The sequence below is a fragment of the Typopeltis vanoorti genome, chromosome 23, assembly GCF_054136105.1.
Source record: "Typopeltis vanoorti isolate ZY-2024b chromosome 23, IOZ_Tvanoo_1.0, whole genome shotgun sequence".
In the NCBI taxonomy this organism is placed as follows: domain Eukaryota; kingdom Metazoa; phylum Arthropoda; class Arachnida; order Uropygi; family Thelyphonidae; genus Typopeltis; species Typopeltis vanoorti.
Window position 1 is genome coordinate 92,734,275 of NC_143571.1, and position 12,482 is coordinate 92,746,756.

Genomic DNA, 12,482 nt, shown 5'->3' on the forward strand with positions numbered 1-12,482 from the left:
AGTAAAAAGAGAGTCAAAGATTTATATGGAAAGTGAGTTAAATACAACTGGAAGTACATAGCATATTACAGAACATTGGTATTAATACATCTTTAGGATTAAATGGTTTACCAGCCCGAGATTTAGGAGAGTGTGCAATGTAATTGGCTGTGCCTCTGACTACGAATCATATCTGAATTAATTCCAAGGCAGGCGCCGGAAAGAAGAGAAAATAGTTCCACTGCATAAAGGAGACTCGAAGACCAGAACTTTGTTCATTGAATAATGGGTTTGCAGGGATTTTTCTGGACTCTGCAAGGGCTCTTAATAGAATACCATGTAATTAATGTATCTAATAAATAAAGTCAGCACGTGGGGAAAATATAAAGTTGGTGAAGTTGATAAGAGATGGCTAATGGAGAAATATAATAGAGTAAAAAAAGATGGAATTGAGTCCGGAACAGACCACTTGGCCTATAAGCCTGGAAAGGAAGAAGAAGAAGAAGAATATATAAGAGAGTAGTTTATTCAGGAATATACTGCAGTAGAAAGCATGTAACAAATGCTGCGCCACAGAGCTCTGTTCTTGGGCTGTTACTATTTAATTTGCATATTGACGATAGAGGAAAGGATCTGAGATGTTTGCTGATGATGCTAAATTGCGTACAACAATAGTTAATAAAGTTGACGTAAAAGTTTGCAGGAAAGTATGGATAGACTGACAGCTTGGACAAAGGAGAATGGATATCAGTTTAATCTGGCAAAGTGTAAAGTCGTGCATGTTGGAGTGAAACAATTATAGGCTGTATACCACAGTGGTGGAAATATACTCCAGGAAATTGTTGAAGCTAGGGATTTGGTGGTGTTAGTGGAGAGTTTATAGGGAATATTGCTAAATTGGGTATTGAAACTCAGCGAATAACCTGGTTACTGAAGAATTCCCCGATGAACGGAGACAAGCAGGTTATTATACTTCTTCTATACAGCCTTAGTAAGTCCCTGTATTCACTATTCTATTAAAATCAGCCCAACTGACTTTAATATAATTTTTGAAAATTTTAAAGAAATGAATTATTATTATTATTATTATTATTATTATTATTATTATTATTATTATTATTATTATTATTATTATTATTTGACACCTCCAGGGAGTCAACAGAGTCATCGAGGGAGAGTGTGCCAACAGCATGGGGTGATATGATAGAGACATAAATTAATTGAAGTATTTTTACAAGATTAATACAGAGGAACTTTTTCAGATAGGAGAATTTTGCATGAGTTTTTTTTTTTTGCTGTTGTTGTTGCTCTGACTGTGCATATTGTCTCAACTCAAAGCAAAAAATCTACCAATACCATTACTAATAACATTACTGACATGATGGGTGAAGCACTAGTGCTTTTCATATTCCCCTTTATCTGTAATGAGAGTTGTTTGGGAGTGGGAGATTTGTGAGCAATTAAGCTCGCCCTCTGGGGGCAGTTGTGTTAGCTATGATCGGTTGAGAGAAGAATAGCCTTCGGTCTTTTGTATTTGTAGTAATCAGTCTCGTTGTAATTGACAGCTTGTACTATTAGTGGGTTTGAATGTGAACTTGACTTCATGAAGAATTTTTCTGCAAGATCACGAAGAAGGGAGGAGATGTATGGAGTGCCGGTTTCTCGGTGAATCTGTGAATTTCTGACGAACCACGGTGCATCCAGGATCATCCTAAGGTATTTGTTTTGGATTCTCTGTAATTTTGAAATGTTTGATCTTGAAGTGTGACTCCATGATGGTGAGGCGTAGGTAATGACTGGACGTATTACCATCCGGTAAAGAAACAATTTATTATGTAGGTTCAATTTGCTCTTACGGTTGATCAATAGGTAGAGCTGAGCTATGACTTTGGAAGATTTGGAGCAAATGAGATTGATGTGTTTGTTGAAAAGGAGTTTCTTATCCATTAATACACCAAGATATTTGGTCTCTGATTGCTATGGGATCTTTTGACCAGAGAGCAGGATGTCTTATTTGTTGCAGATTTTTCTTCTTGAAAACATTATGGCTGAGCTTTTGAGGAGTTCACTTGAATCCTCCAGTTGGTAAACCAGTTTGCTAGCTCATTGATACTTCCTTGGAGTCTAGTGATTTCTAGGCGAGGGCTGAGTGATCTAGCTAGAATATCGGTGTCGTCGGCATAAAGGGCCGTAGTAGTTGTTCTTGGATTGAGAGGAATATTTGCCATGTAAGTTGTGAAAAGTATTCGGGGCCAGAAGAGAACCTTGAGGTACTCCCGCCAGAAGTTTGCGCCTTGAAGAAACAATTCCGTTGAGTTTTACTTGCATGTATCTTTCATGATATATGAATATATGAGTTTCACTAGTTTAATTGGGATATTGCCTTCAATTAGTTTGAAGATAAGGCCTTGATGCCAGACCTTATCAAAGGCCTTGGCAACATCCAAAAACACAGCAGCAGTGTGAAGGTGCCAGTTAAAACCATGAGTGATATGTTCTGTTAGTTGGTGAATTTGTTGCACCATGTTGTGAGCTTTGCGAAACCCAAATTGCTCATTTGGGATTATTTACTGTTGGTTCACTGCTGATTGTAGTCTTGATAGGATGACCTTTTCTATTACTTTGCCAAGACAGGAAACAAGACTGATGGGCCTTTAGCTTTGGGGAAGTTGTGAGTTATTGCCAGGCTTTTTCAGAGGTAAATGTCCGCGATTTTCCAATCTGTGGGAAAGTACTGGAATCTTAAAATGGAATTGGTAATATTAACTAGATGAATTATGGCTTTCCGTGGGAGTAGCTTTATTATTCTATTGGTAATGCCGTCAGGGCTGGGGGCCTTTTTATTCTTCAGATGGGAAATAATATTTATTATTTCTGTTGGTAATGTGAGGGTGATGGTTTCTGAATCATCCTTAGGCTGACTTAGTGCATTTCTAACTTTACGATGAACTATGTAAATAAGATTGATATTTATATTTGCATAAGATGGGCTGCATTGATTTTCCAGATTGTCAATTAGGGCTTCTACTTTTTCTTCATCTGTGTGTGCAATTTCAAGATTGGTCTTTAAAGGGGGAAGTGATTGTCTTTTGGTACGAAGAGATTTTACAAACTTCCACATGGAGTTATCTTCTGGGTTGATTTTTGAGTTTAGGTTCCCATTTCGAGTTTCTGTGGATCTGGTGGGCTTCTCGAACCTGTCTGTTCAAAGTGTTTAAGGTTGCTTTATCCTGCGGGGCTCTAGTATTGTGATATCGCTTTCTGGCCTTATTTTTGGCCCTGGTCAGGTCCATTATCTCTTCTGCGATCCAGTGAGGAGCGTGGAAGACAGTAGTTTGAGTGACTGATGCTATTGCTGAGTTGATTTGCCTAGTTAAATTGTTTACAGCTTGATCTATTTCTTCTTTTTTACGAATGACAGGGGTCGGACCGATGTGGACTGGGAGATCCTTAGAGAGCTTGTCCCATGGTATGAAAGAATGATGGGGAGAGAGCTGATCTTGATGTCCTAACCCAAGTAGGATGGGATTATGATCTGAGTTAAGCTCTTCTACTGTCTCCAGCTGGTATTGATATTTGATGTTTCTGAGGATAACTATGTCTAATACATCAGAACTTCCTGATGGGCTGTAGTGTGTGGGCTCAGTGGGTCCAGATACTATTGATGAGTTGAGTAACGTATAGTTGAATAAGGTACGGCCTTTGGAGTTGATTGACGAACTGAACCAGGCCGTGTGTTTGGAGTTCAGGTCTCCTGCTATAATTATGGAATCCGTGGAGCCGAGGATGGAGTCTAAGTCTGCTGTCAATAGTGGAATACTGGGAGGGTTGTACGCTGCGTAGATTTTGAGTTTGCCTGCGTTATTGGCGTGCACCTCCACACCGGTCACCTCAAGGTTTAGGGTTTGGAGGTTAGTTAGTGCATTGTGGCTTAAATAATTTTTGATAAAAACAGCTGTGCCTCCTCCACTAGAGTTAAGTCTGTCTGTCCTGTATAAAATATAGCCTCTTAGTTTTGGATTGTTTGAAGGTCTGAGGTGGGATTCACTGATCAAGATTATGTCTAGATTGCATCTTTTTGCGAATTCTTGCAGCTCGAGAATTTTATTTGTTAAGCCATTGGCATTCCATGCTGTTATCATGAGAGAATTTGGTTTAAATTTTTTAAACATTATAGAGAGCTGTTAATATGGATTGAATTCGAGGTAGAATCTTTTTCTGGAGGATGGTGAAGTGCTTGCTTTGCTGAATTCATGCAGCATTGTTGCAAGTGACGAGGTTAAAGCTGATGTGAGATTAGAGCTTGTTCGCTCTTGTGATGAAAAAGTCTGGGTTCTTAACGCATCCGCATATGATTTGGACATGGATGAGGATCGAGTGCCTTCCTGTGTTGTCGAATGTGAGGTATTATGATCTGGAGGGCGAACTGCTTGGTTGTGTGTTGTGTCATTGCTTGTAGGAGCGTGGTTAGTTCTTGTTGATCCACGGTTTTTTGGATGGAAAAGGCAACCCTTGTAATTAGAGGGCTGTGGTCCTCTACAGTTGGCACAGCAAGCAGATGTGAGATCTGGGTTTGGTGCAGGAGTAGTTTGGTGACCCTCACCACATTTTAGGCATCTCTAGGTAGCTCTGCACAGTTTTCGGACATGCCCGAACCTCTGTTATAAAATAGGTATATATATATATATATATATATATATATATATATATATATATATAACACTCTACTAATGCTTCATGAAGGGGATACTTTCGACGCATAAATATTCACCACATTCGCATTAGTAACCCAGTTTACAAATAGTGACCAGGTGGCACCCCTTTGAGTCCTTTGAAAAGATGTACAGATCATTCAACAGGTTAAATTCTTAGGTTTGCAGTGGTTTTAATCCATCCAGAAGGCGAGTAGTGCATGCGCTGGGCCAATTGCACCCGGAAATCAGTGGCTGTGATTTGTTATTGTGTCATCCAATACAACTGAATATTATCACTTGTCATGAGTTGCTGTTTTTGTTTTCTGAGATTCATCTATTTAGTGTGTGAAACGACATGTTTAGAACGCAAATGCAAACGTTGTTAACATATAATTTTCTATAAATAATTTAAAACTCTTTTGTCTATATTTACAATGGGGAAGTGCGGATGATCTATTGAATGTCCTGTTTCAAGCTAGAACTTTCGCGGATTTAGCCTTTTTTTTTTTTTTTTTTTGGTCCAGTCTGGATAATTAATAATTTCCTCAAGTGCTTACTTTTTACGATTTCTGCGCATATTATATTATAAAATCGTATTATAATCCAAATTACCCCCACCATATATATATATACACACACACACACGCACGCGCATGTACACACACACACATGGTGGGCTCCCCTATCCGCCACCCAGGGTCCCCTGAGAGTATAAACATAGTAATAATTAAAATAGCTTAATAATATTTAATACAGTCTTTTCATTATTAATACATATATCCTTGATTAATCAATTAAATATTAGACAAAATTAAGGTAGTTATATGAATATTAAATTGTAAAATAAGTTGTTTACATTAAATAATATTTACAAGTCTAGCCTTTGTGATGGAAGATCATGTTGGATTCTGAAGCAAATAATAATTACTTAAATCTCTATATATTCAGAATCCAACACAGGTACGCAATGTGCGTTCATATACGAAGCTGAACGAAGATTCACGAGTGATCGCCAGCGAATTTGCAAACTATTCAAATGAAGCACTTATCACAATTTGAGTAGGAGAATTCATACATAATACATAATTTCTTGAGAAATATATACGTTTGAAACAATTCGTTTTTTCTCCCTTAATAATGATTCCATGTGTTAATAATCCATAGCCGAAAATTGCCACGCATCCCAAAAAGACCTTTCACGTACCCCCCGGGGGTACGTGTACCACACACTTTGAGAAACACTGCACTAGAGGAACGTTTACTTTTTTTCTTCGAACCATTCCCGAATAAGTCGATATCTGGAACACGCAGGTGGGTTATTTCTATCTGGAAACTCGAGTTTTGGCGTCCTGTAAACTCGACAAAATCGACGGTAGAATCTACACTATTTTCAGACAGTACACATAGCGTAAGGAATAGGGAAGAAGAAATGGTGACACATGTCAGCTGCCTCTCTTCACCAGATGTCATGTGTATTTAGTGATAGCCTTGAGCCAGCTATCTCTGATTGGCTACAGGCAGACATCAAACCTCTCCTCAGTCTCCAAGAGTTAAATAGGCCTAAAATCCCATCGCATACTCCCTATGTGGGAATAACACGCGGTAGCTGATGTTTTTTGTATATTGGTGGTGTCAATTCGGTGTCAATATATATCATTTTGGCTCTGCTACAAAATTCACATCCATTTGATGTATCATTGTATATTTATTGATACATCAAAATTTTAAGATTGCATAGCACTTCAGCGCTCATCTTAATTAGTCCAATACAATTAACTGTAGGTACCTTTGAATCCTTTATCAATTATATCAGTTAACGACTTTTATTTTCTTATAAGAGAGTAAGCGAGGCATTTTATCTTCTATCCAGCCTTTGGAAATTGAGTGAGCAGTTCAGTCTCCATTGGTAGCCAGAGTCGCCCCTAGCAAAATGTCGCCCCTTCTCCCTTATATTTTGTATAGTATATTTTTCATATACTACTATATGAAAAATATACTACTTTTCATATAGTTTATGCCAACTTTGCCGCCCCAAAGAAACTTGTCGCCCCTTGCAAATGCATGTCTTGCACCGTCTCTAGAGCCGGCCCTGTCGGAAGCTAATCAGAGATAGCTGCAGTGGCGAATTCTCCATTCTCGAAGCTCATTAATTGAGAAAGAAGTAATATTTATTTGTTAATAAATACATGCATTTATAAGCATTTCATTTAGGCTTTTATTTTTGTAGACAGAAGACGTCTTAAGTTTGCGCGGCAATAATTGAGCTTTGCATTGTGTATCGAAGGCCGATGCTTGCTCGTCTAGTCAAAGCTACCTTGGCTTGCTCGGTTGTAGGAGCTTCCAGGTCCTCACAGCAGCACTGTGATTTCATGCGCACACATAGCCATTTCACGTCATCTCACTCTATTGCTTAAACACAGGCCATACACATTCAACGTAGCTCTAGTCAGTGAGCTTCAGCCGGCCTTTACAAATGTGCGTGTTACTTGGGAAAATTAAGTTATAACCAACTTTTTATGATGTTATTGACCAGTAGGCAGTTTGGTAGAATAAGTTAGAAAAACCAGGGTTTTTCTAACTTATTCTACCAAACTGCCTACCCCCCACACACACCACACACACACTCTGCAGTTCTCGACATCGCAGACAGAGGAAAAGCCACAACACCCAAAAAGGTATGTGCAATTTCTATTCCTTAAGCTACATATACTTTTTAGTACATCTACACTCATAATGCCCTAAGAACCCATGAGTAAATAGCCAATGACATTTAAACAGGGGCACTCCTAAACTGAAGCAGGCATTATAGCTGTATTATAATAATAATAAATAAAAATGATTACATAATTTTAGCAGGAGACTTAAATGCAAGAATTGGAAACCCGAAAATTAATAATAATATAGGAATACATGGAGAACACACTCTAAACAGAAATGGTAAAAAATTGATTGACTTTGTAATTTATAATAACCTAAAAATAATGAATTCCTTCTATAAACATAAAGACATACATAAATATACTTGGGCAGCAAGAGGATGGAAATAAATATTAGATTACTTCATATTAAATGAAAAGACATCAAAATTTTCACTAGATGTTAGAGTTCACAGAGGATATGAAATAAGCAGTGACCACTTCCTTGTTAAAATAAAATTAAGATTACCACCTAAATGGCTACAAGTAACAAGAACAGAAAGAAAAATTGAAACATTTGTTTATAAAACTAGACTATTGAATGACACAAATGTACAATGGCTATATGAACAAAGAATTAACCAGTATCTAGATAAAATAAAACAAAATGAAGAAATAGAAATAGAATGGCTTAACATAAAAATGATACTAAATGCAGCAGCAAATGAAAGCTTAGGAAAGACCAAAAAAATTCAATAAAAGAAAAAAACTGAAGATCTGGGACGATACAATCAAAGAAATAATCAAAAAGAAAAAAGAAGCCTATCACAAATGGTTAAGCAGTAAAAGATTAGAAGATGAAATAGAATATAAAAGAATAAGAGCCATAGCTAAAAGAGAAGTCAGAAAAAGACATAGAGAATCATGGAATAAATTTGTTTCTAATTTAGAACATGATTTATATAAAATAAGACCCAATGTATATAAGATTTTGAAACACCTAAATGCAGATACCAAACAAAACATAAAATTAAACACTGAATTGAAATTAGAAGAATTTCTAAATTACTACATAGAACTGTGGACAGACAAATATTTTAAAAAAGAGAACTGGCAAACAATTAACGAAAATGAAAAGGAAATAACTGAAGAAGAATTAGAAATCAGCCTGAAAGAAACGAGAAACGGAAAATCACCTGGAGAAGAAGCTAGGTTCAGAACTATATAAATACGCAGGAACAAGATTCAAAGGAAGACTCTTATTATTTTTAAATAAAATTTACTCAACTGGTATCCCCCAATGGAATGGAAAAAAGCAATTATGATTCCTATCTTTAAGAAAGGTAATAGAGATGACCCTAAAAACTATAGAGGTATCAGTATACTAAAGTCATGTTACAAATTATACAGCAGAATCTTAAATAACAAACTAATGAAATATTCTAAAAACTTTATTCTAGAGGTACAAAATGGATTTAGAAAAGAACGATCATGTACAGACCCAGCCTTCTGCCTAAAATTAATAATAGAGAAAAGAAGAGAATATAATTTAGAAACACATATTGCATTTATTGACTTTGAAAAAGCATTTGACAAAATTAAAAGAAACATATTATTTAACATATTAAAAGAAAGACAAATACCAAATAATATCCTAAAAGCTGTCACAAGTATATATGAAAATAATCAAATACAAATAAGATTAAATCATGAGCTATCATATACAAGAGAGATAAACCAAGGGGTCCGACAGGGATGTCCCCTCTCAGCAACTCTTTTTAATATCTACTTAAATGAAATAATAATAAAATGTAGTAAAAATTTTCATCAAGGAATTAAACTTTCACCTACAGTTAACTTAAACACTCTCCTCTTTGCAGACGACCAAATAATAATTACAAATTCTGAAGATAACTTACAGAAAGCTATTTTAAATCTAAATGAGATATCCAAAGATTATGGTATGATAATATCAACAGAAAAATCAAAAACTATGGTCTTTAAAGGACAAGATCCAGCAAGAACTAAAATAGTATTAGATAACAAGATCTTAGAACAGGTGAATTCATTTAACTACCTAGGATGTATGATCTCTTATGAAAATGAAAAAGATATAAACATAAAAATTGCAAAATATTTAAAAATAACAGGAGTAATTAACTCTATATTTGAACCAAAGCTAGTTCAAAAACAAACCAGGCTAAAAGTATACAGTACATTAGCCCTACCGGTCTTAATGTATGGAAGCGAAATCTGGACAATAAAACAAAAAGACAAACAGAGATTAACACCAGCAGAAATGAAGTTTATGAGAAAAACTGCAAAGTATACCCTATTTGATCACAAAAGAAACGAAGATATTATGAAAGAATTAAACCAAAAACCAGTAATTGAAAAAATTAAAAAAATATAAACATAGATGGATGGAACACGTTCAAAGAATGAAAACAAAAAGATTACCAAAACAAGCCTTAAAGTACAAGCCATTAGGAAAAAGAAAACCACGACGTCCTCTTAAACGATTCCACGATGACTTCTAAGGCCGGAACAGGCCATACTAGGCCTAAATCCTTGATACGTATGATGATGATGATGATGATGATGACTATGTTTATATTATAAGAACTTGTATTTGATAATTTAACTGGCATTATTGAAATGTAAATATTCTCTATTTATTCCTGTTATGCAATAGCTCAATTTTATTATATTTTATTTTGTTGTCATGGAAACGTATGTTAGATAGTGAGCACGTTTTTGGAACACCACGTGAGGAGACAGTTTATTGAAAAGAGTTTTAGTCAAAGAATTCACGAGAACAATTTAGGCGGGAAGAATGGAGATATATAAGCGATGAACGCTGAAATTATTGAGGAAGATCATTATTTGTTCAGCTTTTGCTTGTGATACTTGTTGCTGGGTGTGAAGTAAGATGGCGGCTCGCGTGTTAGTGTTTCGTGTCGTGTATTTTTGATGGTGAATTGTGAATTTGACTGATAAGTTTTTAGAGATTTATGGTTATTCTTTAGTAATATCAGTTATTTGCTTGCTGCCATAAACAGGCATTTTATTTTCCATACTGGTTTATCCAGGTACGTCAACTGACTTCACAAAGGCGATACGCTTGGCCTACTACCATTAGTATCGCCATTGTTGTTGTACTTTAACATCTTATTGCTGGTTGACACGCCTATGCTTGATATTGCTGGCAGTCCTTTGCGGCTGCGGGATATTTTACAAAAATTTCTGCTGGCAGGTCTTCAGACCTGCGGGATATTTTATTAACGCACATACGCAGTTAAATCGATATGAGCGTACCTGACCTAGACGTATTCACTGATTTGCTCGATAAAGAGCCAGCTCTTGAACTCATTGATAAACTCCAAAAGAAGTTCAAGCTGACATGGCCTACTAGCATGATTGACCCCGACACTATTATCGAGTCACTCGATAAAAAGCTAGCACTCAGTTTTATTAAAAAGCTCCTCAAAAAGTTTGAACGGGATTGGCCCGGCTACTTAAATTTGTATTTCTCACCTGATGTCGATGTTGAGGAAAATGAAGACTCCCCTCAAATGGAGGAAAAACTCAATCTAGTTGTCTCTACCTCTATTCCTTCTGATCAAGAAGAAACCCACGCACGTAAGAAGAGAAAAATTCTTGCTGCTGAATCAACAAATGTTGTTGGTATGGACGAGGATATTCCCATTTCAGATCCCTCTGTTTCCCCCAATGAAAAGGTGCCACCGATTATCCTAAGGGAAATGCAGAGATGGTCATCACTCAGAACCATCATGGCTAATTCACAGATTCGTTACACGTATGCGAAAAATTCAGACGAGGGAATACGTATCCAGCCCACCACGGTGGCTGACTATAGAAATCTTACAAAGGAACTGGACACTAGAGGAACCCAATATCACACATTTTCACTTGCCTCCGAAAAAAATCTGAAAGTAGTCTTACGTGGAATCTCTGAGGATATTGACACAGATGAAATAGTTACTGACCTTAACCTACAGGAACTACCCCCCATAAAGGTTACTAGAATGTTTAGATCAAATAAGACACCTATGCCTTTAGTTTTAGTAGAAATTCATAACATTTACAAAGACATTTATAATTTAAAATTAATCTGTGAGCTCAAAATCATCCCAGAACCATTGAGAAAGAAATCATCTTCCGGGCAGTGCCACCGATGCCAAAAATTTGGCCATGCTCAGAAGCTATGCAAAGCCCAGTTCAAATGCCTAAAATGCGGCGAGAATCACCCCACAAACACCTGCGCCAAACCAAAATCCACCCCGCTAAGTACGCTAATCGTGGGGGTCCTCACCCTGATAATTATAGAGGGTGTATACATCACCCTAAAAACAGATGGAATGATCCAAGTCATCAATCTACCTCGTCATCTAGTGCGAGAGTTCCTGAAGCTCAGGCTACTCAGTTCTCCAAGAGCGAAAACATGACAACAGGTGCTCACCCATCATTAACTGAGCCCCTTAAGAAAACGCATCTTCAACATCAAGTAAGAACATATGCTGATGTATCCTGCTCCAAACAGAGAGTACAAACACAGAACCGGAATAATCCACACTCAAATCTATCAGCTGTTATCACCTCTTCTCTTGCAAACATGCTGCAGGATTTCAGCAACTCAAATCCATCCTTAAGTGTCACAAAAAGATTCCTACAGCAAACCCAATCCATATTATCTGCACTCTCTGATGCATAGAAAAAAAAATTGTCCCAAACTCTCTTAGGATTATCAGTTGGAATGCCAACGGTATAAAAAACAAACTGTTAGAAATCCAGGAATTTAATAATAGATACAACCCAGATATACTGCTAATTAATGAAACTCACCTGAGGCCTGCTGACACCCTGAAAATCAGAGGGTATCAGATTTACAGAAACGACAGGCTTGGGTATAGAGGTGGAGGTACAGCCACCCTTATCAAAAACTATATCAATCATCACTCAATAACCAACCCTACTACAACCAACCTCGAAATCACAGGAATCAATGTTCTCACAAACTCAATTGGAAACCTCAAAATTTTTTCTGCATACAACCCTCCATTAAACACATTATTGACCTCAGATCTGGATGCCATCCTTGGAGTAAAAGGACCGGTCATCATTGTTGGAGACCTCAATGCAAAGCATCCTG